The sequence below is a fragment of the Mustela lutreola genome, chromosome 5, assembly GCF_030435805.1.
Source record: "Mustela lutreola isolate mMusLut2 chromosome 5, mMusLut2.pri, whole genome shotgun sequence".
Classification (NCBI taxonomy): domain Eukaryota; kingdom Metazoa; phylum Chordata; class Mammalia; order Carnivora; family Mustelidae; genus Mustela; species Mustela lutreola.
The window spans coordinates 116,097,151-116,124,888 of NC_081294.1; the positions used below are offsets into that span (position 1 = coordinate 116,097,151).

Below are 27,738 nucleotides of genomic sequence, written 5' to 3' on the forward strand. Positions count from 1 at the left end.
CACATTAATTATATTTCTCAACACAAGTATGTTTCTTTGACTCTGTGCCCCACCCCCCATTCACAAACCTGTGATGGTTCCCTGTAACCTTCGCTTCAAGTCAGAACTTCCGGATTTAGTGTTTGAAAGCCTTCAGTATTGAGTTTCATTCACCTACAGTATGCAGTATCAGACTGCTCGCCATTTCCTGCTCTCCAGTCCTCTTTTGCTTTCTTTAAGTTTCCCTGCCTGGGATATCAGGGGGATGAATCTCAGTCCACCCACACAGATACCTGAGGACTAGAACTCATTTGATCCTACCTGAATTGGGCCTCATTCTGCTGGGCGGTGGAAACTTAATCTGCAATTCTGGGCTCCCTTGACCTTTTCCTAGGGCCGTACTTGGTTCTTGGAGACTTCTAGAATAGGAAGCCATCTGAGGGAAAAAGGCAAGGGTATCCTCAGTCTAGTCCTACTCTGTGATCATTCATGGGCAGTTCCACTCCAGCTGGCGTCCCCAGGATTCTGCCAGTCTGCTGCTCCAGAGTAGGGGCTGAGGTCTTCACTCCTGCTCCCTGAGAGTGAGTAGTTTTACTGAGGGTTCTGGGGCTTTGTCTCTCCCTACAATACTCACTTCAATGTGTGTACTCCTTGGACTCTGACTGGTCGCAGTGGAGTGAACAGAATAGCTCTAACATATTTGGGCAGGTTTTGCTCTCTAATATAGAGGGGAGAAATGGATTGTGCTCTTGAAACTTACAGAAATTCATAGTTCGTATGTTCAACAGGAAAAAAAAAAGTCTGAAAAAAAGGTATGTGATTTTCTAATAGTACTTGTTGCTGGCTTTAGGTATTTACTCTGTGGGTACCATAGAATCTGTACCTTCACCCCTCTCACACACACATAAGGTTTGTGCTCACGACAGTTAGGAAGATGTACTGGGCTTTTATAGGCAGATATTAAAATGTCTTGGGTCTTGAAGCAATATTTACTGAGAATGTGGCTTGAGAACCAACTCTATTAGAATTACCAGGAATGCTTGTTAAAAATAAGTTATTTTAGAGAGTGTGGGTGTTTCAGATGGTTAAACATCTTCAGCTCAGGTCATGATCCCAGCATTCTGGGATCGAGCCCCACATCGGGCTCCTTGCTCAGTGGGAGCCTCCTTTTCCCTCTGCCTCTGCCATTCCCTCTACTTGCACTTTCTGGCTCTCTCTCTCTCTTCAAATAAATAAATAAAATCTTTAAAAAATAGAAGTTATTCTAAAATTTTGCTTTAGAATCTCCTATGATGAAGCTTGATAGTGGGCATTTGTAATAATTTCTAAAGTGATTCTTTTATACCCCATTCTTTGTGAATCATCATTCTAAGTAGTGGGAAAAAAAAGGCAATGATCATGTTCTGCAATGTTCTCCGAAACCACCTTTTCAATTTCTTCTAGGCTTAGATATTTTAGATTATGGATCAAATTTATTTAGTTATTACTAGATTATTAATTTTTCACTTTCTGTTTATTTCTAGCATCAGTCTTGGTGTAATAATTAACTAAATTTGATGCACACACCCACCCATTCTATCTGTATATAAACCTAACCACTATAACTTTTAAATTTATCATTATGAATATTTTGTATTTCTGTGACTTTTATTTATTTATTTATTAACATTTAATGTATTATTAGCCCCAGGGATACAGGTCTGTGAATCATCAGGCTTACACACTTCGCAGCACTCACCATAGCACATACCCTCCCCAATGTCCATAACCCAACCACCCTCTCCCTACCCCTCCACCCAGCAACCCTCAGTTTGTTTTGTGAGATTAAGAGTCTCTTATGGTTTGTCTCCTTCCCAATCCCATCTTGTTTCATTTTTTCCATCCCTACCCTCCAAACCCCCCATGTTGTCCCTCAACTTTCTCATATTAGGGAGATCATATGATAATTATCTTTCTCTGATTGATTTATTTTGCTCAGCATAATACCCTCTAGTTTCATCCACGTCATCGCAAATGGCAAGATTTCATTTCTTTTGATGGCTGCATAGTATTCCATTTATATATACCACCTCATCTTGATCCATTCATCTGTTGATGGACATCTAGGTTCTTTCCATAGTTTGTCTATTGTGGACATTGCTGCTATAAATATTTGGGTGCATGTGCCCCTTCGGATCACTACATTTGTATCTTTAGGGTAAATACCCAGTAGTGCGATTGCTGGGTCATAGCATAGCTCTACTTTTAACTTTCTAGGGACCCTCTGTGCTGTTTTCCAGTGTGGCTGCACCAGCTTGCATTCCCACCAACGGTGTAGGAGGGTTCCCCTTTCTCTGCATCCTTGCCAGCATCTGTAGTTTCCTGATTTGTTAATTTTAGCCATTCTGACTGGTATGAGGTGATATCTCATTGTGGTTTTGATTTGTATTTCCCTGATGCTGAGTGATGTGGAGCACTTTTTCACGTGTCTTTTGGCCATCTGAATGTCTTCTTTGCAGAAATGTCTGTTAATGTCCTCTGCCCATTTCTTGATTGGATTATTTGTTCTTCGGGTGTTGAGTTTAATAAATTCTTTATAGATTTTGGATACTAGCTCTTTATCTGATATGTCGTTTTCACATACCTTCTCTCATTCTGTCAGTTGTCTTTTGGTTTTGTTGACTGTTTCCTTTGCTGTGCAAAAGTTTTTGATGTTGATGAGGTCCCAATAGTTCATTTTTGCCCTCGCTTCCCTTGCCTTTGGCGATGTTTCTAGGAAGAGGTTGCTGTGGCTGAGGTAGAAGAGGTTGCTGCCTGTGTTCTTCTCAAGTATTTTGATGGATTCCTTTCTCACATTGAGGTCTTCCATCCATTTGCAGTCTGTTTTTGTCTGTGGTATAAGGAAATGGTCCAGTTTCATTTTTCTGTGTGTAGCTCTCCTATTTTCCCAACACCATTTGTTGATGAGACTGTCTTTTTCCCTCGGACATTCTTTCCTGCTTTGTCAAAGATTAGTTGACCATAGAGTTGAGGGTCTATTTCTGGGCTCTCTGTTCTGTTCCATTGATCTATGTGTCTGTTTTTGTGCCAGTACCATGCTGTCTTGATGATGACAGCTTTATAATAGATCTTGAAGTTTGGTGTGACTTTTTAAAAAAGTGACATTAGATATACCTGTAAATAGCTTCCTTTTTTCATACCCATTGTTGTTTATTTGTGCCTCTTTTCTTGATTTCTCAAGGTTTCTCTCTTTTATTGACATTTTCAAAGAACAAGCTTATGGTTTTACTTACTGTATCTGTTTTTTCCAGCAGTTTGCCCATCCCTTGTTATTTATTTTCTTCTACCTACTTTACATTTTTCTTTACTTAGCTTTGGAATTAAATTTTAGTTTTGTTTTGTAAGTAAATAAAATTAAATCTATAAATTACCTTTACGTATTACTGTAGCTGCTTTCCAATACAGTTTGGTTCTTTTGTTGTCATTTCCAAACACTTGTGATCTCCATTTTAATTTATTGAATTAATTTGGTAGCACATTTTTAAAAAATTGAATGTGTTTTTATTTTTTTTTTTTTTTACTGGTTTTTGCAATTGCTGTTTTCTAATTTAATAACATTGGGTCAAAATGTAGTATATATGACACCATTTTTAAAATTTGGTTGAGATTTTAGGGCAAATCTAGTACCTAGTCAATTCCTGTAAATATTTTCTCTTACCTTGTTACCTCAACATTTTGTTTGCTTAAACTTTTTTTTCTCCTTACTATTTTTTTATCTGTGTGATCTCTCAGTATCTGATAGAAGTGTTTTGAATCTTTTATTTTTTTTTAACTGTATTAATTTATTTAAGTAATCTCTAAACCCAACATGGGTTTCAAACTCAAGACCCTGAGATCAGAAGTCACATCCCCTTCTGACTGAGCCAGCCAGGCTCCCCTTAAATCTTTTCTTTTGGTTGGGTATAACTCACTATCTCCTTTTAATTCTGCCAGATATGATAAGATCAAAGTATAGTTTTCGTATATTTCTGACAGTTTTATTTTCTACTATAGGTATCCTTTTATATCCATTAATGCTTTTTTCTTTTAAATCCTATTTTGTCTGATTTTCTTAGTGCTTAGTTATCTTCTTGTTGCTGTTTTTAATATATTTCTATGGTATATCTTTTTTCATACCTTATTTTCAGCCTCTTCTGTGTTTTTATTTTAGATAAAATTTTTTGTAAGCGGTTAATAGTTTGATTTTTTAAATTAAATCAGGTATTCTCTCTTTCTTAATAAGTGATTTTAATCCATATCTGTTTATTGTGGTTACTGATACACAGGGTAGAATTCTACATTATTTTTTGTTTTCTGTTTATCGTCTTTTTTTTTGCTTTCATTTTTCTCCTTCCCTATTTTCTGTTTAATCAATAATGTATTCTTTGGACTTTTATATTTCTCTGATAATTTGGAAATTGTGGATTGTATTGTTTACTCATAAATTTTAACATGTATATTTAATTGTAAAAATGTAGCAATACTTATAGTTATTTTTGTCTTCTTTCTAACTGTAACAGGAATCTTGTCAATTTTTTTTTGTTTGTAGATTTTTTTAACAAAAATTATTATCATTTACCATTCTTTGAGTAAACAGAGAAAAGTTTTCATGCACATGTTACTTGCTGTGTGTACTGTTGTTACTTGTATATTACACCTTCTGGTATGTTTAATTTTCTTTTTCCAGAAGACTTTAATGAGTCTTTTGACAAATATTAGTGCCAAGTATCTTAGTCTTTTCATGTCTAAATATCTTCATTTTGAGCTCAGTCTTAAATAATAGCTTAGCTAGGTATAAGACTCTAGGTTAAGAGTTGAATTTCTTTGGCATCTTGAAAATGTCACTTTGTTCTTTCTTGATCTGTTGTAGCCAATGAGAAGATTATTGTCAGCCTTCCTGTCATTCTAATGTGGATAATTTGTATTTCCCCCACTCTGGTAGTTTTTGAAGCTCTGTGGTTTTATTACAATATACTTCGGTCTAGATTTATATTTATTTATAGAGTACTTGAGGTGCACTTCAACTAATAACATGTTGTTCCTTAATTCTGAAAGTTTTTTTTAAGATTTTATTTATTTGAGATACAGCAGGAGTGGGGGCAGGGTGGGGAGATAGAGAGGGAGAAGCAGATGTCTACCGAGCCCAGAGCCCAATGCAGGGCTCCTTCCCAGCATCCTGAGATCAAGACCTGAGGCAAAGTCAGACGCTTAACCAACTGAGCCACTCAGGTACCCCAATTCTGAAAGATGTTTAATCAATTGTCTCATTATTTCTTTACCATTTCCTTTATTTTCTTTTTCTGGAGGATATGTTAGGATGCTTTCCTATACCTTAAATATTCTTTCTTAATGCTTAGCCTTGTCTTTCTGTGCTTTTCTTTGTATTCTGGGTGAGTTCTTCAGTATTCACTACATCTTCATTAATTCATTCTTGTTCCCAGTCTAAAGTTATCATGTTTATTACATCTTTTAATTTCAATAACTATTGCTTTTAAATTTCAAGGATTGTATAAGAATTTACCTATTCTTATTTCATTTCTGACTGTATATTCTATAGCCTCTTGCCATTTTTACTGATAACTTTGTCTTCATTAATTTCTCATCATTGTTAACATACTCTTTTAAGATCTTTGTCAGATTGTTTAATGAAATTAATTTCATCTGGAGTGCATTTATGTTCAATTTATTGATTTTATTGATTACCTTTTATTTGCATTAGATTTATTCTTGTGTTCTGAAATATTGCTTGGCAGACTCACTTTTGAGTGGCAGATTTTTTTGTTTTCTTTTGTTTTCTCCATTCTTCTCCTCTCTTTTCCTTTCTTCATCACCTCTTCATATCTAATGGTATTTCAGTAGCTTCCACCTTAGAGCTCCCATTCTGGAATTCAGACTTACAATAACAAAATAATACTGGGTATATGGTTAATCTAGTCTTGGAGCAAAATGATAACATGGCTCATTTTCTCATCAGAAGGCTATATTGTTGTTTTACCCAGTCCTACAGCTCCATAAGACACATTAGTGGGCAATGACTGGCAGAAATTGTTCTAGTCTTTTTTCAGGAAGTTTAGGTAAGAAAGCACCAAAACACGACATATGCCACCTGCAGTTTCTCACTTCCTGTGAAACTTTTTTTTTTCTTTTTTTAACCCTGCAGGAACCAAAATATCTGATGTCTCAGCATACTTCCAAACTCATAGCACAACAAAGTCACTACTTTTGTTCCATTTCTGGCTCACAAAAATATTTTATTGTGTTTGACCATGTCTGTACTGTAAATTTTACTCCCTCCACTTTTTTTTTGTTTTAACCCAATCATTGGTTTATATTTAAAATGGACTTGTTTCTTATGAAGCCATTGTGTGTCTTGAACTAGAAGTCCCAAACAGCCTGTTTGAGAAAGAGGGAGAAATAAAAAATAATTTCATTGGAGTTGTCATTCAGTAATGTTTAATGTCAATTAGGACAAAAGCAGCTTTTTATTTACTGGTTTTTATTCCAGTTGTAGTACTTATTGCTTTGAAAAATCCATTTTGATTAACTTGAAGCTACTCTTATCTATATTTTCTCAGTCTTAGAATTGCTTGGTTTTGACTTGTATTTTGTTGCCTGATTTAACACTCTACCATAAGTATGGAAGAATATGTTTTTTGGAGACAAAGAATAACAGTGAGGCTGATAATGTTTGAGTGTTAAAAGAGATACCATTTTATGAAAAGCTTACCCACTGACTGCTTCTGTTAGGGCTTTCTGCAATCTACTCTGAAGCATCTGACTGTTCCACCATGCAGAGCCTCTGCTTAATTCTCTACTCCCTTTCACTCAACAAATATTTTACTGAGCATTTGTTATATGCTGGCTACTCTTCTGTGCACAAAATGTGGGTATACAACAGCAGACAAGTCATCTAACACACTACCTCCCTTGAGCCTATATTCCAGTTTATTGCCAGTAATAGCTATGATCAAGCAGGGTTTTTACTAATCACTGAACACTGGGCAAAGTTACAATTCCGAGATTGGGTTTTTACCCCTGGTAGGAGAAGTACAGTAGATGATTCAAGTTCACTTTCATAATATATCTTCAACTCAGAATCTGTGTCTTGAAGAACTCACCTTTATTCTCTGTGGCACATACCTAGGACACTGATACAGAAACACTCCGTATACCTGTGTGTGTGTGTGTGTGTGTGTGTGTGTGTGTGTGTGTGTGTGTGTGTTTCTGTGAGAGAGTAAATCTATACTAGTAGAAGACTATCAGTGACTCTAAGGCCAAAGCTATGGATGTAAAATTAATCTAGAAGATTGATAATCTACTTTATTTCTCTTTAAATCAAATGTGCCATTTTTAGAAAATCAAATTCAGATCTTCCAGCTTGGAAAACAAAGTTAAATCAAGACAATAAAAGAAACATATTGTCAGGGTAAGCCTTGGAGTTATGTTTGAAAACACAGTAGTCAAAGTACAGGCCCGTTTTTAGTGAGGTACAAGATATGGGTCAGAGTTTCATTGATTACTAGCTGTGTGAGGAATGAACTTAAAAGCAATTGTAGTTTTCATTGACTTACTCATTTTCCTTTGATTTTCTGCTGTGATTAATGAAGTTTTGAGCAATGATGATTAGGTTAGTTTGAGTTCATTATTCACATACCAGGACCTAATAAATGGAACACTAACTAGGAGGTCAGGAAATGTGAATTCCATTCTAGGCTCACTGCTTACTTTCCATGCAATTTGAATTTCTTCCTGCCTTGTGGAGATATTGTGGATTAATGTTATTGTGAATGAATTACTCTAAAGGACAAGGATATAAAGTATTATGAAAGTACATGTGGAGAAAACCGACAATAATTTAGAGGGAAAAAAAATCTCTCTAGTTCACCTTGTAATAATACTTAGAATTGATGAGCAACTTTTCCTAGGAAATTGAGATCCTGTGCTCCACAGGTGGAAGAATAGCATTTCCTTTTACTTGGTTTTAAAATATCATATCTAACATTCGAATGATGATTTCCAGGTTTTTAAAGAACTTTCTCACTGGAATATCATGTGATCCTTACAAAAGCCCAGTAAATTAGACCATTTCTGTGTGGCCTCGTGAAAAGCAGAAAATTATGTTTTTTCAGAGAGTTTAAGAGAGATTGGACATATTTACCTTACCCTTCAACATTGATGCTATTTTAGAGTTCCCCATAGAGACAAGAGATCCTGTCATTCTTTTTTTTTTTTTTTTTTTTTTTTTTTTTTAAGATTTTGTTTATTTATTTGAGAGAGAGAGAGCCCAAGATGGGGGAAGGTCAGAGGAAGAAGCAGACTCCCTGCTGAGCTGGGAGCCCAATACGGGACTCAATCCTGGGACTCCGGGATCATGACTTGAGCGGAAGGCATTTGCTTAACCAACTCAGCCACCCGATCCTGTCATTCTTACCTTACTTCATCTCTTCATGAAGATCAGATATAACCTATTTCCCAAAAATACAGCTTGATATTTTCATTTACTTTAGGCCTTCAAAATGGCATTGTTGACTTCTTTTTCTCCTTAAGAACTATTCCTGTAACTAGCTCCTAGCATTTATTGCAGACTAGCAGAAAAGCTAAAGAACTGCATTTACTTCATAGAAGCAATGTGAATAGGATCAGAATCTTCCACTGTACTAACTGGACTTGGGTATAAATGTGATTCTGTTGTCTCCAAAATATGAGTGGCTTTAGGAGCACACTCAGTGTGTGTGTGTATCTGTATGTGATATATCACAAAAGGAAGATACATCATCTCCGTCGTTCTTTTAGTTTTTTCTAAGAATCCAAAATCAGAAGGCACAGTGTATTTGGCATTTACTCGGAATTTACGAGTCATGCATGATTTCGATGACATTCCTTCTTATTTCAAGTTTGTCCATTACTGGCAAAGGGATGACACCTAGGTTAGTTGGCTGAATTTCAGTGCAATGTTCTGTTTAATTGTAAGCATATACTCTGGGGATAGACAAGACTGGGATATGTACACTCTGCCAAGTCTGTTGGTACAGTGAATGGGCTTCTGAGTCAGAATTCCTAAGACAGAGAGAGAAACCCATGTCAAGAGCTTGGAGACAGGCTTCAGAAGGTAGCTAGTGGAGATGTCAAGTTTTAGGACTCGGCTTCTGAGGTAAATCACAAACTCAGAGGCCTTCAGGGGTCAGTCACCCCATAAATGTATGAATGAAAACAAGTGTAAAGCAATGTGGAATGGTGACAGATGGGGACATAAGGAGTACATGCCCTGCCTAGGGGCTCTCTCATTCAAATTATCAAAAACACTGAACTGGCCAAAGAAAACACATGTGCAGACAAAAGTTCACTTTCCAGTGTGTGATGCCTGCTGTTTGGCCAAGTTCCGTTCTCTTGACTGGTGTCGTTTGGTGGATCACATTAGATTTTTCAAGCATATGTTAACATCTGAGGGGGTTCTAAAGCCTTGAGTGAAAGAATCAAAGGGTCATTGACCCTAACCCCTTGGCCTCATCTTTTCTCTGTTCCTCTTACACCCCTCACAGCACACATACATGCACGCATGCACAGGCCTGGAAATACGGAAGCCTGAGGCCAATGCTGCACTCAGAACAGGTTGGTATGTTAGTCCTCAACCCAAGCAGGGTAACTGTACTTGATATGTGGTGTGGTGGCTATTTGGTATAACTAAATAATATTAATTTTTATTTCATCAGAATATATAATATTTCTATGCTTTCATTTGCTTTTGTTTCCTTTGAATTTTGGTAATGACATATACTTATTCTGGAAACAAAAGTTGCTTTGAAATAGTTTTCCTTCCCAAAGGTACTGTTACAGAAGGGACATATTCAGTACTTAAAATAATTGATTCTAAAAGCAGTGCATTGCTTAAAATAACGCCACCGCATCAGAGACATTTTCCGGTTTTCCTTTTGTTATGTGACTCAGGACTTTCTGTTTACTCTTCCTGTCTGTCCAGTGGGAAAGCAGAAAAAGTTAGGATATTTGAATGAACTTTCCTTGGATTCATTTCAAATGCTTTATTTAAATATTTCTGTAGGACTTTATAAAGAGCAAACAGAACAATTATACAGAATGACTTAAGATTAGCCAATGGATAAAAAAACTATTGAACTAGCAGAACCAGGAGAATAGGCAAAATACAAATATATGTGATGATAAATAGTACACATGCAGTTGTATTTGCTTCAGGTTAATAGGATCTCTTCAGACAATCATACCATTAATAGGTTATTGAATGATACGCCATGATGTTTTTCAGTCTGTGGGTTAATTGGACAAGCTACATGGAAGCAAAAAGCCATGCTCTGTTGTAACTGGAACAAAAGCCTAGAGAAAGAGAGGAAGGATGCTGCGCACACTGGAGCCAGCCAGTTTGAACCGGCGCTAGTTAGAACTGACAGGGAGAGGAGAGGTGGGACCAGAAGAGAGGAGGAGCACTGGGAAAGGGAATTATGTTCAGCCAATTCCTCATTTCAGAGGCTCATCGTAAGGCTGTTTAGAGACTCTCATTTGAATGCGTGGTTATGGGCGTGATGGTCTCACAAACTTATTATTCTTCTGTGAAACACAGAAATAGCTGTTTGTACTATAGCAGAGCTTTCTACATTTTTTTCTCCTGGGATTTGCCCTTTTTTCCTCCTTTTCAGAGAAGAATGTGAATCCTGGTAAAATAGCATTTTTTGTTTTGAACATTTCTTAAGAAAAAAAATAAAGTATAAACAAAACCTGTTTCCTAATAAGCTCAGGCCAAATAAAAACATTTCTTTTAAATATTATAAGCAGATAGCACCATCAAAAGCAAATAAAACTGTACTTCAAAATGATGTCTAATTATAATATTGTAGAATATGCATTAGGTACGTATGTTTGCTCTATATCAACAGAAGCAGGAAATCACTTATAACCCTTGTGAGGATTTAAGTCACTTAAGATTTTCTTAGGTAAAAGAAAATGAAATTGGTTAATATTAAATGATCAGTCTTGTGAAAACATATAATGCAAATAGTGATACGAAAATAAGAATGACTTTGAGGAATGAGTTAAATTGAGTGGGCAGGAGAATGGATGTGAAGCTTCTGGTATATTTCAAACTCATGATTCTCAAATCAGTTCTGTCTCATTAATTTTGGGTTTTACTACGACTAGGCAGCAATCCAAAATCATTTAAAACTTGCTAGATGGTTTCCACTCTAAGAGTCACTGCCAACCCAGTCCCCCAGCTGAAATTACAGGGGTTGGAGACAGATCTGGGAGAGCTATCTAACCCAGAGTCTCAGCCATAGAGGTATCCTGAGGAATTTAAAGATTCAACTTCTGAGCGGACTTCTATGCAGAATAGAGACAGTCTAAATTGAAATGCATATGATATAAAGCCCACAGCTTAATATTGCATTTTGATATTACATTTATAGAAACCATCTAGGTTTTAACTCATAAATATTATTTAATGATTTTGGAAGTCAAAAGCTGGTGATTCAGTTGATTTTAAATTTTCCATGGTGACTGTTATCACAGAAAGTCTGGGTAATCTAATAATCTTATTTTAGCCATTGATTTTAATCTTTTTCTCACAAAGCCTTATATTAGAGCAATTTAGAAGAAAACCATACCTTTATTTATTCTCCTCCTCTTTGGTAGATATTGAGTAAGGAACCCTCTAGAAATAACAGCATGTAGCAAAAAGGCTAGCTAAGCTAATTTAAAAGAAAATAATTAGAATGATAAACTAGCCATCCTTTCTTTGGTGATGACTCATTGACACCATTCACTTACTATGTTAGGAAACACGTTATGAAAGCCAACCTTGTGTATTGTAGCTCTAAGTGGTAATATGATAGCAGAGAAGTTCCTGACAGTACAGTAATTGGCTAAACATATGTACTCGACAGTTAACTATAACAAGGTGAGGCAGCATTCAATTAAGAATAATCTAAGTAGCAAACACAATAAGGAGTTGGTTCTGGAAAAACAATAGACCAGGCATATTTGGAGGAAGGGCTGTCATATGGGTTGTTCCCTGGAGGAGTGGTAGAAGTGAATAAAAGAAAGGTGAGGGGAAATGAACATGAGATATTTATAGAAGATTGAGGAGTTTTTCAAAGTTAATGGTAGGTTCTGAGTTTGAGACTAGTGAAAGGTTTAAGTGGGCTTGGGTTAGAGATTGTAAAGCTATTCCTTATCGATAAATACTGACAAACCCAAATGCCCGAAAGAGGCCAGACCAAGCTATTTAAGTGAGATTTGAGGGACTGGCAGATAGGTGTGTCCCTTCTAATGTGTGTCCCTTTTAAGTAGAAGATATGTGTGTCCCTTCTAAGTAGAAGCTACTTTCCAACTCTTGACTAGTCATTCCCTATGGCAAGAACCTCTTTTTAAGAAAAATCAAGGGGGCGCCTGGTTGGTTTACTTGTTAGGCATCTGCCTTCCGCTCCGGTCATGATCCTAGAGTCCTGGGATCATGACCTGAGGACCTTCCTGCTCAGCAGGAAGCCTGCTTCTCCCTCTTCAATCCCCACTGCTGTCTCTCTCTCTCTGTGTCAAATAAATAAATATTTTTTTAAAAAGAAAAATTAAATACCCGAAGAATTGTGTGACATATCTGGATTTTTAAGGCACTAAGTAGACATAACAAAACTTATCTGGAAGCTGCGAAGCTATATCTACAATTTGCATGGGAAAAATAGCCTTGCAGCCTGTTGGTCAGGCCACAGAGATGATGAGTATTTTAGGAAGGTTTTCACAGTTGTTGCCCATAGGTGATTTTGAATGGGCAGTATCTACAGTGTCAAAAAAGCCTTTTGTGTAACTTCTCCAACTAGGAGCTATATATGGTCCCCAAGACTTTGAGACTGACTGAGCTGGTCCTCACGTACTTCTATAGGGTGCTTTGGGTAGGATGGAAAACTGTAGAATAACTCTTCAAAACTGGCCTTCTCCTGTCACTCATAAAAGTGTCCTTTATCAGCATATCTTTACTGTCTACCTATAGCCACATTTCACTCTTAATCACCAAGAACAGTTAGTGATGCATGGGTGGGTGAGTTGGTTGGTTTGTTAGTTGGTTGTTGTGAGGATCTCCTGAGATCTAGCTGTGCTATGGAAGCTTTAATCCCTGGTTTTCAAGTTAGAAGACCTAGACCTATTCTGTACTTCCTGGCAGGACCTGTAGGACCTTGGACAAATCCTAGGTTTCTTGAACCTGGCCAACTCATTCCCATTCTGGGGCCATGGTACATACTATATTCCTTTGGCCTGCAAAACTCTTTTTCTCCTACTTGCTGATTGTCACTTCCTTGTCCTTAAGATGACAGCTAAAATGTCACCTTTTCAGAGCAGCCTCCTATGATCTTCCCCTCTAAAGGAAGCCCAGCGCTGCTGTAACAAAGTACCACAAACTGGACCACTTAAAACAAGAGAAATTTAGTCTCTCATGGTTCTAGAAGCTAGGTGTCTGAAATCAAGGTATCGGTGGCGCCATGCTCCCTCCAAAGGCTCTAGAGAAGAGTCCTCCTTTGCTCTTTCCTCATTTTTGTTGGGTGCCAGCAGTCCATGGTATTTCTTGGATGGCAGCTACATTAATCCAGTCTCTGCTTCTGTCATCACCATGGCCTCCTGCCTTGTGTGTGCATCTGTGGGGTTCTTATAAGAATACCAGTCATGGGATTCAGGGTCTCCCTAAGCTGGTGTGATCTCATCTAAACTGATGACACCTGCAAAGACCCTGTTTCCAAATAAAGTCAACTTTATTCAGGTTGGAAGGAGGTTCAGGTTGACATGAATTTTGGGGTGATACTATTCAACCATTACAAGGCCCCTCTTTGACTCTCTCCTCCATTTTACTGACCATATTTGTAGTTATATATTCATTTTTTGGTTTATCAGCTTGACATGGAAACGCTGTAAGGGCAGGCTTTAAGTCTGTTTTATTTGTTTCTACCTGCTGTTTGTGCCTGGGTCATGGTTGACACCTAAAAGCAAATCAAAACTATTTTTTTTAAAGATTTATTTATTTATTTATTAGACAGACAGAGATCACAAGTAGGCAGAGAGGCAGGCAGAGAGAGAGAGAGAGAGGGAAGCTGGCTCCCTGCCGAGCAGAGAGCCCGATGTAGGGCTGGATTTCAGGACTCTGAGATCATGACCTGAGCCGAAGGCAGAGGCTTAACCCATTGAGCCACCCAGGTGCCCTGCAAATCATAACTATTTATACAGTTAATTAAATAACCTTTTTCCCTGGGGGCAAATTTTCTTCATTGGTAAAAAGATGGGGTTGAAACTGCTGGTTCTTGAGGTATTTCACAGTGCAAATAATACGTGATTCTGGCCTTTCTCTAGATGCTGGGTGACACCAGTTCAGTCTGCGAATCAGTGCAGTATGCATTCCATGAGATTTTTTATTTTTTTAAAGATTTTATTTATTTATTTAACACAGAGAGAGAGAGAGATCACAAGTAGGCGGGGTGGGGGGTGGGAAGCAGGCTCCCTGCTGAGCAGGGAGCCTGATGTAGGGCTTGATCCCAGGACCCTGAGATCATGACCTGAGATCATGACAGAGGCTCAACACCCTGAGCCACCGAGGCACCCCAGCTTCCATGAGATTTTTAAAAAATTGCGATTACAGTTTGTCTTTTATTTAGGGTTCTACTTGAAGGGAAAGGACGGGGGGGAAAACCACATGGCCCTGAAATAACAATTCATTTGCCTAATATTAAAGAGAGAATTATAAAAGGGACAACCAGATTCAATACTCTGATTGTGTTTTAAGTGTAGGGAACATTCATTCTGGGTTACATTGTAAGTACGCTGGATATTATGAAAACTAGACACGAAATCTAAATGTACTTCAAGCACTGTTCACTTTTACCTTCAGAGAGATTGATGCTGTAAAGACCTTTTTAAACTTCAAACAATTTTATTTCATAGGAATGTAATATAATTCATTTCTTTTTTAATTATTTCTCATGGAAGTTAATTTATCAGTTTAAATTATTTAACTGGAAAACAATTAAAAATTAGTCGTTAGTCTTGACACTTAATACTTAAGTGTTGCTGAAACATACTGTTTGGGAACTTCAAATTCCATCAGAAAGAGAGTCTGTTTAATTCTATTACTGAGAAAATGGGCTTTTTAAAAAAATTAAAATGTGATTTTGTTTGCATTAAATTTTAGAACGTTTGTTTTAAAAAAAATGCAATTCTAAAAAATGCAATTCTAAAATTCCTGAGCACTTATAATTAAAAAGGAACATAACTTTGTGATAAAAATGGTAAATAACTGAGTATACTAATATTTTTAGGCTGTTGCTATCAGTGATTAAAAAAGCTATTAATAAGCATTTTTTATTTTCCTAGAAATATCACCAAAATAGTCATAGTTTTGGTGTCAGTTAAAAATCATATGTCAACTATAATTAAGTTAAAACTTTTTTTTTTTTTAATCTATTTATTTGACAGAGATCACAAGCAGGTAAAGAGGCAGGCAGAGATAGAGGGGGAAGCAGGCTCCCTGCCAAGCAGAGAACCCGATGTGGGGCTCGATCCTAGGACTCTGAGATCATGACCTGAGCTGAAGGCAGAGGCTTAACCCATTGAGCCACCCAGTTGCCCCAAGTTAAAGCTTTTTTAAAAAATCAGATGACTTCATGATCCTTGGGTCCTGGGATGGAGCTCCGAGTTGGGCTCCCTGCTCACCGAGGAGACTGCTTCTCCCTCTCTATCCCTCTCCCACTCTACTCGTGTTCTCTCTCTCATGCACTCTCTCTCTCGCTCTCTCAAATAAATAAATAAAAACTTAAAAAAAAAAAAAATCAGGTTGCCTGGGTGTCTCAGTGGGTTAAAGCCTCTGCCTTCAGCTCAGGTCATGATCTCAGCGTCCTGGGATCGAGGCCCTTATCGGGCTCTCTGCTTGGCAGGGAGCCTGCTTCCTCCTCTCTCTCTCTGCCTGCCTCTCTGCCTACTTGTGATCTCTCTCTCTGTCAAATAAATAAATAAAATCTTTAAAATAAATAAATAAATAAATCAAAAGACTTCAGTTCAATTCAATAGATACATTTTAATCCAGGCCCTGTGTATATGCTGAAGATAAAAAGCAAAACAGTACAAGGCACTTCCTGGTCAATGAACTGAATTTTCTCCTATTCCAAAGACAAATTTTTCTTTTTTTTTTTCTTTAGTGTTCTAAATTAATCATTGCTGTAGGAAGAGAGGAAAATTAAAACCCCAATGACTGGGAAGTTGGCAGGAGAGGAGCCAGGTATCAGCCATGCCCTTTTATTTCCCATCTTCCCAACCAAGAAGAGGACTTTGGTCATGAGCACAGGTGAAGATAAGAAAAGGGATATGGTTTTCCCTGCCACTGGGAAACTCTATAGGCTCTCTTCATCATAGGGTACCCTTACACATAATGGGTAGACTTGGTTTAGAGTCTCATACATGTGTTCTGAGATGATTTTGAATGAAAAGTCAGAAGGAAGCTGAAAAAAATCGTAATTTTAGAGCAGTATAGAAAGGTACCTTAGCTTTCAACCAGCCCTATCCTCTGATTTTAAAATAGATTGTATTCCATTGACTCTTTGGAAGTGACTCTGTAGAGTACGTGGTGCTCTGATGTGAAGTTTCTTGAACTGAGAAGAGATGCTTTTATTCATGTTTGGTTAACCATTTCCAGAATAACATTGCTAAACACAAACTTTGTACAATGTTTGATCCATGATTCCTATCAGCATCTTAATAATTGAATGTTTCTGCATGAATGTTGGAGAATATATTCATTGAAGTATGGTAGTCACTTCAGTGGAAAATGTGGTGTATTTCTACATATGAAGGTGAATACACCATACTCTTCTCTGTGGAGAAGTAGTAGTCCAGATGGGGGATAATCATGGAAAGGGAGGAGGGATTGACATATTCAAGAGGTATTTAAAAGCATAGCTGATAGAATTTGAGAACTAAATGCACAGGATGAAAAAAAAAACAATAAACTCAAGGGCTTGATTAATTGGCTAGGTTACTAAACAGAAAACACTAGAAGTACTTTCAGTGGTGGGGAGCAAATTTCCATATAGAATCTTGTAGGGAACAGTTATACCTGAGTATGTATCTCTGATTAATTCACATAATCATAATTGGTCTTGTTTAAGTTTTAAATTTAATACCATCTGATCATTATTTATCTCAAATAGAGCCTAGTAACAAATTTTATTTTTGCCACTATTTACTCATAAAAATGAGCATTTTGCATGTTAATGTAATTTGTTTTATTAGAAATCATGATTGCAGTTGACTTAAAAAGCTAAACAAATAACTTTTAACGGTGCAAGTAATAAAATGAAAAGGTCTCCAATTCAAATTTAGTTTCTAAATCACAGATCTGTAAACATTTCCAAATGAATTGGTACCCTGCAAGTAATAAGTTCAAAATATTTATTTAAACTAAGTAATAAATAATATTTATAAATGTATTGTTCATAAGTAATAAATTATTAATTTAAATAATAAATGATATTTCTTTAAATTCAGTAATCAATATTCAACAAACACATTAGACTCTCACTAGGTTCTAGCCAATATTGTTAGACATACCTCAATAAACAAGATGTGCGCCCTGCCCTTTGCAACAACATGGATGGATCTAAATGAATCACAGAAAGACAAATACCATAAGATTTCATTTATACGTAGAGTTTAAGAAACAAAAAAACAAACAAAGGAAGAAAAAAAACAGACAAATGACAGCTGCTGGTGGCCAGAGGGGAAGTGGACAGGGAAATGGGTGAAATAGGTGATGGGGATTCAAGAGTACACTTTTCGTGATGAGCACTGAATATTGTATAAAGTTGTTGAATCATTATATTGTATACCTGAAACAAATATAACACTGTACGCTAATTATACTAGAATTAAAGCAAAAATTTAGGGGCCCTGGGGTGGCTCAGTTTATTTAGCGTCTGCCTTCAGCTCAGGTCATGGACCCACAGTGCTTGGATCAAGCCCTGCCTTGGGCTCCCTGCTCAGTAGGGAGTCTGCTTCTCCCTGTCCCTCTGCTGCTCCCCCTGCTTGTGCTCTTTCTCTAGTAATTCTTATAATTTTGTGGTATACTTGTAAAAGGAGGAATGATACAAAGAATTACTAACAGAGAATGAGTAGGATAATGGCTGTAGGGAACTTATTTCATTTTTTATTCCTTAAAAACCTAAATGACAGGTGAAAGCTTTTTTCTTTAAAGATATCTAGAGGGATGCCTGGGTGGCTCAGTCAGTTGAGCATCTGCCTTCAGCTCAGGTTCTGATCCCAAGGTCCTGGGATCGAGTCCCACATCGGGTTTCCTGCTTGGTGGGGAGCCTGCTTCTTCCTCTGCCTGCCGCTTATGCAATCTCTCCCCATTTGTGTGCTCTCTCTCTCTTTCACACACCAATAAATAAAATCTTAAAAAAAAGTTTTAAAGGCCTCTAGAAATGTTTAGTTTTTCTAATTGTGAATCAAGTTTCTGCTATGTTTATTTAATTTTAGCTATGTCAATGGACTGATCAAATAATTATCAATAATATTTAAACGTCCTTCATATATTAAAGCAAATACTGAGGTAACTAAATGTTAAGCTGAAGTTGATTTTTAATGTTAACGGAATATATTAAATATCCATGTATTGTGTAAAAACCTCTGGAAAATATAGAACTTCTCTAAGCCTTTTTTTTTTTTAAACATTTATTAAGCTTCAGTTTCCTCATCTATAAAATGGAGGCAGTGTTCTCTAAATTGCATGGGTTATTTAGGGTAAGATGAAATAATGTCTTGTGGGGCATTTAGTGTAGTAACTGGCACATAATAACCACTCATTAAATGGTAATTATTATTATTATTGTGACTGTTGCTGATATAAATAAGTTAGTGCCTTTTTGGCTCTATACCAGATAAAGAAGACTAGTTTTGGTGGTAATGATGCATGACTCATAAAGGTCTCTTTCTCAGAAAATTACCTTTTAAAGAAAAGAGAAGAAATAAAAACATGTAAAATACCTCTAAAAAATTCTGAAATAGGGGCTGAGTTGGTTTTTTTGTTTGTTTTGTTTTTTGGCAAATTCTACCATTGTTTCTTGCAGAATGGCCTTTTAAAAAGTCTTTATCCTTGAGGGCAGATATCCCATGTAGTCTATTTTACCAAAAATGAGGTATGACAAAAATTGTGGTGTGTATAAGGTTTGGGTTTTTGTTTTTGTTTTTTCCTTAGTGATACTTGCCATTGATTGACTGACTGAAGTCTTATAGTAAAACAAATAACTTAATCTGACTATATGCATGTGTAATCTAAGTGGACACTCCCAATCTCCATCTGCTTCTGACTGAGTGATAGCTTCTGATTTACTGAAAGGCATGCATTTGTATATTTTAATTATTAGATGTGATAAGAAAACAGTATGTGTCATGATCTGCCAGTCCTATGTTATTTACAGTAACAGGCACAAGGATATACTAAAGATAGTGCATATACACAATGTGCCATTAGAAAACTGTAAATGTTGATTGATTTTGGTACTGTATTTTCACTATGACAACAATAAAAAAGTAATAATTGTAAAAACCTGTTCAGACCGGTTTCTGACATTCACGAGTTGGCAGAAACTATTTCATTGCATTAAACACCTCCCTGACACACCCAAGACATTCAGAGGCATATTTAATTTAGTATTCAAGGGTCTTTGATTACATACATTTATATAACAAAGTAAGTATAAAATACAGAGAGTCAGGATTTGTATGAGAAGGGAAGGAAAAAGAAAGCAAGCTAGCTGTGAATGTGAGCATAATAGATTTTATGTTCTGTGACCTGAAGACCATAGGAAGGTCATCTAAAAATATTTAAAATGTTCTAGTCAATGTGGAAAAAAAGGAATGGCTGTCTAAAATCAGTGAAAATAGTTATAATGTTAAGTACAATGCTTTTGATAATAGTGAAAATTCAGATTTGGCATTGACAGAATACTTCTGATATTTAAATATTCCCTTAAAGTCTAAAGTAGACATATCAATGAAAAAGATGCTAGCCTAGGCTGGGGTGGTGGGTGGGGTGGGCTGGGGGATGGTCAATAATAAACATACCACATGATGCAAAGTAATGAAAAAGAAATTAAGTATGGCATTATTTCAAGTGTTTTGTTTATAGGGACATGCTATAGGCAATCTCTATTGAGCACACCAATTTTTAAAAAATTGATAATTTTTCCTTACAGTTACTTTTCCATTTCTGGTTTCTACGTTATTGCATAAGGAATTAACTATGATCCCTAAGTTCTCTTGAACTTTGTTCAATAGAATGAACTTTGTTTTCTTTGTTAAAGTTCTTCAAATCGTTTTTAAATGTTTCTTCAAAATTTTAAAAGTTATACGGATAATGATTAAAAGTTAAACAAAGGAGAGGCTCTCACCAGAATGTATTAGTCATGGAAATGTCATTATACTTTGTGAATATTCCATTTTCATTGGCATTGCCACATTGGTAATAGCCAATACATCAGCAGCATGCAAAGGTCTCTTTGTCTTTAGCATCGGATTAATGTTATACACAGCATTCTAATGAAAGGGATTTTGCAGACATAAATGATTAACAAGTAGCAGAAATAATTTAGTGCTCAGCATTTCGTGATTTTTTTTAAAGATTTTTATTTATTTATTTGACAGAGATCACAAGTAGGCAGAGAGGCAGGCAGAGAGAGAGGAAGGGAAGCAGGCTCCCTGCTGAGCAGAAAACCTGATGCGCAGCTCGATCCCAGGACCCTGGGATCATGACCTGAGTGGAAGGCAGAGAGAGGCTTAACCCACTGAGCCACCCAGGTGCCCCGATTTTTTTTAACTTAAAATATCTTACTTTTGTTATTGAAGCAATTGTTTAAAATAGCTTAATCATCAATTAACTTGGGAAGAAGTGAGTAAAAAACTTTTTTGATCAGGTGATGCTAAGTAGATTAGAAAACGTGAGGTATAAAAATTCACAAAATAGCACACCATCTTTGGGGTGATCCATGGTGGACGTTTTGAGGGCAGCTGACCTGCTGCCTGCATGTCCCGGACCGCCCTCCCGTGGAAGCCTGAGCCGGCGGTGTAGCTTTCTCCCTTTGTCTCATGACCATGTCCACCAACGAGAATGCTAATTCACCAAATGCCCGCCTTAACAGATTCAAGAACAAGGGGAAAGACAGTACAGAAATGAGGCGGCGTCGAATAGAAGTTAATGTGGAGCTGAGGAAAGCGAAGAAGGATGACCAGATGCTGAAAAGGAGAAACGTAAGCTCATTTCCCGATGATGCTACTTCTCCACTGCAGGAAAACCGCAACAACCAGGGCACTGTAAATTGGTCAGTTGATGACATTGTCAAGGGCATAAATAGCAACAATATGGAAAGCCAGCTCCAGGCTACTCAAGCTGCTAGGAGACTGCTTTCTCGGGAAAAGCAGCCCCCCATAGACAACATAATTCGGGCTGGTTTGATTCCAAAATTTGTATCCTTCTTGGGCAGAACTGACTGTAGTCCCATTCAGTTTGAATCCGCTTGGGCTCTCACCAACATTGCTTCCGGGACCTCAGAGCAGACCAAGGCTGTGGTCGTTGGAGGCGCAATCCCAGCATTCATTTCCCTGTTGGCATCTTCCCACGCCCACATCAGCGAACAGGCTGTGTGGGCTTTAGGAAACATTGCAGGGATGGTTCCGTTTTTCGAGATTTGGTTATCAAGTATGGTGCAGTTGATTCGCTTCTGGCTCTCCTCGCGGTTCCTGATATATCATCGTTAGCATGTGGCTACTTATGTAATCTTACTTGGACACTTTCAAACCTTTGTCGCAACAAGAACCCTGCACCCCCGCTAGATGCCGTCGAGCAGATTCTTCCTACCTTAGTTCGTCTCCTACATCACAATGATCCAGAGGTCTTGGCAGATACCTGCTGGGCCATCTCCTACCTGAAGGATGGTCCAAACGAATGGATTGAAATGGTCGTGAAAACAGGAGTTGTGCCCCAGCTTGTGAAGCTTCTAGGAGCTACTGAATTGCCCATTGTGACTCCTGCGCTAAGAGCCATAGGAAATATTGTCACTGGGACAGATGAACAGACTCAGGTTGTAATGGATGCAGGAGCGCTTTCTATCTTTCCCAGCCTGCTAACGAACCCCAAAACTAATATTCAGAAGGAAGCCACGTGGATGATGTCAAACATCACAGCTGGCCACCAGGACCAAATACAGCAAGTTGTGAATCATGGATTAGTCCCGTTCCTCGTTGGTGTTCTCTCTAAGGCAAACTTTAAGACACAAAAGGAAGCTGTCTGGGCTGTGACCAACTATACAAGTGGTGGGACAGTTGAACAGATTGTATACCTCGTCCATTGTGGCATAATAGAACCATTGATGAACCTCTTAACTGCGAAGGATACCAAAATTATTCTGGTCATTTTGGATGCCATTTCCAACATCTTTCAGGCTGCTGAGAAACTAGGTGAAACTGAGAAACTTAGTATAATGATTGAAGAATGTAGAGGTTTGGACAAAATCGAGGCTCTACAAAACCATGAAAATGAGTCTGTGTACAAAGCTTCATTAAACTTGATTGAGAAGTATTTCTCTGTAGAGGAAGAGGAAGATCAGAATGTTGTGCCAGAAACTACCTCTGAAGGCTATACATTCCAGGTTCAGGATGGCACTGCTGGGACCTTTAACTTTTAGCTTATACAGCCTACGCAGAAAGTTGTTTGTGGTGTGCTTTGTTTGGTAGAAGTTTGTCTTACTGTTTCTCTACTAAGAACTCTTTTTAAATGTGTTTTGTTATTGTAGCACTTTTTACAACAAAACTCTACTTGACCAGTTCCAAACTGTAAAAACTGTATGAAGCTCCTCCTGCCAGTGGATTTCTTACTTCTATGTGGACTCTCCTCTCTTGCAGTGTCCTGTAAATAAAGATTAAATTCCACCCTTTTCTTTACTTCACCATTAAAAGAAAAAAAAAAATCACAAAATAGAGTAAGTGGATAATTTAGATTCAGGTGCTGTTCAGTTAAGTTCAAGACAAAACACCATAATAATAGTAAATATTTTAATCAGGAAAAAGGGAAATTAATAGCAGAATCTAAAAGGTGTTAATACTGGCAAGATTCTGCTTCAAGATGAGACGAAATAATAGGGACCAGATTTGCCCTCAGATCTGAAACAGATGGAAAAACGGAACAATATACAAAACAACAATTTCAATAGGCTTGACCTCAAGCAGTGAAGGATAAGGGTCCCTGAAGTGTAAGAAACAAACAGGGTGAGATTAGTAGTTGCCCTGGAATACTGCCTTATAAAATTTTCTAGGCTTTGCCACAAAAAGGAGGAATCCAGGGGTAGTCTACAGAGTCAAAGGACTAAGGGGACAAGATGAGAGTCTGAGAAAACCAAGGTGCTAAAGTTCGCAGGTCAAAGTACTGAAAGGGAAAGAACCTTGGTTATGTGCATGGAGTTCTTAGTTTTCACTGAGTACTGACCAGCCCATGTGTGTGAAGAAACTATCCAAGGCTAGAGAGTCCTGCAAAAGGCAAAGGTGAATAATGGGAGGGGCTTACACATAGCCATCAGTAGTGTCTTTTCCCCCTACTAAACTAAAAACCTCAAAATCCACAAATGCTTGGGTAGAGTACACAGAAATGTCTGCCCTTGGCCTTGGCCTTGTGGAATGATTGGCCTGAGCACCAGGCCCTGCCCAACAGATCTTAACAGCAAGAATCTGAAAGACCAAACTGCTTCTTCCATGGGCATCCTAGGGCAAAGCTCAAAAATATAGGAGAACAAATGTCCAATACCCAAAGAGGTAAAATCACAGTGTTTGACATTCAGTTAAAAAAAAAAAAAACCTGTAAGACATGATAAAGGGCAAGAAAATATGATGCATAATTAAGAGATTAAGTCAATAAATCAACTAATACAGAAGTCTTGCAGATGTTAGAAATGGCTGACTAGGACACCAGTACGTTTATTATGGCTGACTCTGTGCATTCAGAAGGTTAAGCAGAGACATGGGAGAGATTCAAAATGAACTAAATCAAACTTTTAGAAATGAAAACTGCAATGTGTGAGAAGAAAAGCACCCTGGTTGGGAGTAGTAGCAGATTAGAAATAATGGAAGAAAAAATAAGCAGATTTGAAAACAGCAGTATCAATTACTCTAAAATAAAAAAAGAGGAAGTCAAAATAAATCAACAGAGCACCAGTGAGCTGTGGGGGGAAAATTAAGCATCTCATGTGTATTTGTGCCAGAAAGATTGGAGAGAGAGCATTTTAATGGCCGGGGAAAAGCATGTTAAAAAGTTAACAATTAGGGGCACCTGGGTGGTTCAGTGGTTAAAGCCTCTGCCTTCGGCTCAGGTCATGATCCCGGGGTCCTGGGATCAAGCCTCACATTGGGCTCTCTGCTCAGCAGGGAGCCTGCCTCCTCCTCCTCTCTCTCTCTGCCTGCCTCTGTGCCTACTTGTGATCGTCTGTAAAATAAATAAAAATCTTAAAAAAAAAAAACTTAACAATTAAAAATTCCCAAATTTCTTAAAAACTCTAAACACACATATTCAAGAAGCTTAATAAGCCCCAAACAGAAGGAACATGAAGAAACCATACAAAAAGTATATCATAATAAAATTGAGCAAAAGCAACATAAAGAGAAAGATCTTTAAAACAACAAAAATGAAAGAATTCTGTGCAGAGGAAGAAATATAAGAATTACAGCAAATTTCTTGTCAGAAATAAAATAAATGAGGAATTAGTAGAGCAACATGTTTAACTGAAGGAGAAAAAAACCTGTCAACTAAAATATTTTTCAGAATAAAGGCTAGGGCGCCTGGGTGGGTCAGTCGGTTGAATGTCCCACTGTTGGTTTTGGCTCAGGTCATGATCTCAAGGTCTTGAGATAGAGTCCTTGTCTGGGCTCTGTGCTCAAAGGAGAGTCTGCTTGAGATTCTCTCTTCCTGTCCATCTGCCTTTCTCCCCCTCTAGAATAAATAAGTACATCTCTAAAAAGAGAGGAATAAAAGTTGAATAAAATGTCTTAAATTGTACAATAGCTAAAAGAAATTACTGGATAATTCTCACAGAAGTAACAAAAATGAAACAGCAACAAACTCTGCCATGGGGTTTCAGTTGCATTAGAGCACTCTATTCAGCATGTAATTGGAGGAAATACAATGGAAATACTGAAATAAAAGTAATATTCTCCCTAATAAAAAAAAATCAAACAGCAAGATACTGGGCTTAAAAACCAGCATACAAAATCAGATTAAATACAACTAGTCTATGCCATTTAGAAGGAGATTTTCAAATTGAATAAAAAAGCAAGACACTATACACTGCCTACAAGAAACACATTTCAAACATAAAGACAGCTATAGGTCAAAAGTTAAAAGATTGACAAACATTGGATTGATTATATTAACACCAAAGTAGATTTTAGAGCAAGGTAATACCAGAAAAAAGGAAGATCATTCCATAACGATAAAGGGGTCAGTTTATTGAGAGGATATAATTACCCTAAATATTCAGGTACTTAATAACCAAGCTTCCAAATATGCCATGCAAGGCCACCTGGGTGGCTCAGTCAGTTAAGCATCTGATGCTTGGTCTCAGCTCAGGTCTTGATCTCAGGGTTGTGAGTTCAAGCCCTGCATTGGGGCTCCATGCCTACTTTAAAATATTCTTTCTTATAAAATACTTTTTTATAAATATCTGTGTGTGTGTGTGTGTGTGTGTGTGGTGTGTATACATACATATATGTATGTATACATATGTGCATGCAAAAATTTATTGAGCCACAAGGAAAACTTGACAAATCCACAATTGTAGTTGGGAATTTAAAGATCTCTTCAATAATTGATAGAAACTTTTTAAAAAAGAACAGAAAAGCTGTAACAACATAGATTTTCGGGGAGTTGTTTTTTCTTAGAATATAGAATTTTTTAAAATAATTGTCATCCAATCTGACCTATTGAGATTTATAAAGTACTCAAACTAACAATAGAAGAATACTTGTTTTTATCAAGTATACACAGAACATAGACTGGTAAATTAAAAATGATTAAAGTCAGGGGCGCCTGGGTGGCTCAGTGGGTTAAAGCCCTGACTTCGGCTCAGGTCATGATCCCAGGGTCCTGGGATCGAGCCCCATATCAGGCTCTCTGCTCAGGGGGGAGCCTGCTTCCCTTCCTCTCTCTCTGCCTGCCTCTCTGCTTACTTGTGATCTCTGTCTGTCAAATAAATACAATCTTTAAAAAAAATGATTAAAGTCATAAGGAATGTATCTTCTGACCACAATAGAATTAAGCTAGAAATCAGCAGAACGATCACTGGAATATCCTCAAATATTTGGAAACTAACCGGCACATTTATAAATAATCCATAAGTCAGAAATGAAATCAGTAGGGGAATTTCATAAATGAATGAAAATGAAATAATGTATCAAAATTTGAGGCATCCTGCTAAAGCAATGTTAGAAGAAAGTTTATAGAACTAAATGCCTATATTAGAAAAAGAAGTAAGGTTTCAAAAGCAGACTACATAAAAAGAAAACCAATTCTTAAATTAAAAATACATAGGAGAAATCGATAATTAAGAAAGAGGGAAAATCACTGAAATAGAAAACAGTAAAACAATAGAGAAGCCAAGATAAGAAGATCAGTAATATCATCAACCTTGAGCCAGATGATCAAGAAGAAAAAGAAAGGAGATCTGAATCACCAGTATGTTGGATGAGAGAAATGGCATCACTACAGATTCTAAAGATCTTAAGAGAATAATAAGGGAATATGATTTTAAAAAAAGCCTTATACCAACAGATTTTCCAATTTTGGTTAAATAGACAAATTCCTTAAAAAGACACATATTACCAAAACTCATTCAGGGAGAATTAGGTTATCTGAATAGTTCTGTTATATATTTTAAAAATTGAATATGTATTTAAAAATTTTGCCCCTAAGAAAACTATAGTCCTAATATGGGCTTAAGAAAGAAGAAAGTGTAAATTCTTTACAAGTTCTTCCAGAAAATTGAAAAGGAGAAAATATTTACCAACTCACTGAAACCAGCCTTACCCTGATACCAAAATGAGACAAAGACATATCAAGAAAACTACCAGTGTTCCTCATGAGCCCTGATGCATATATTTCTTAATATAGTTTTAGCAAATCAAAAGGACAGTACATCACAACAAAGTTGTAAATCCCAGTAATGGAAAAGTTGGTTTAATATTCAAATATCAATCAAATTACTGCATCATATTAGCAAGCAAAACTGGAATAAATATTTTTTGTAACTTCAGTGGAGAAAGATCATTTGCCAAAATTCAAAATCCATTGCTGGTAAAATCTCCCAACCAAGCAGGAATAGATGGCAGTTTTCTCAACTTGATAATGGCATCTACAAAAAACAATTATGTAACTGGCCTCATACTTGTATTAAATTACTAAGGCGGCCATAACAAAATATCACAGACTGTATGGCTTAAATAAGACATTTGTTCTCACAGTTCTAAAAGCTAGAAATCTGAGATCTAGGTGGTGAGAGGGTGGATTTCATACTGAGTCCTCACTCCCTGCTGTATAGATGGCTGTCTTCTCCCTTAAACATGTGGTTTTTCTCCTGCACATGTGCTTGTGTGTATCCAAAATTTCCTCTTCTTCTAAGGAAATTTAGTCATATTGGGTAATGGCCCACAATTTTA

General features: G+C 37.1%; 1 protein-coding gene and 1 pseudogene across 1 annotated transcript in view; both read left to right on the top strand.

The window, feature by feature from the left end:
• Positions 1 to 27,738, top strand: part of ADGRV1 (adhesion G protein-coupled receptor V1) — a 544,366-nt gene that overhangs the window by 328,958 nt on the left and 187,670 nt on the right. The gene's annotated exons all lie outside the window — the stretch shown is intronic.
• On the top strand, positions 21,139 to 22,953 carry LOC131832451 (importin subunit alpha-1-like; annotated as a pseudogene).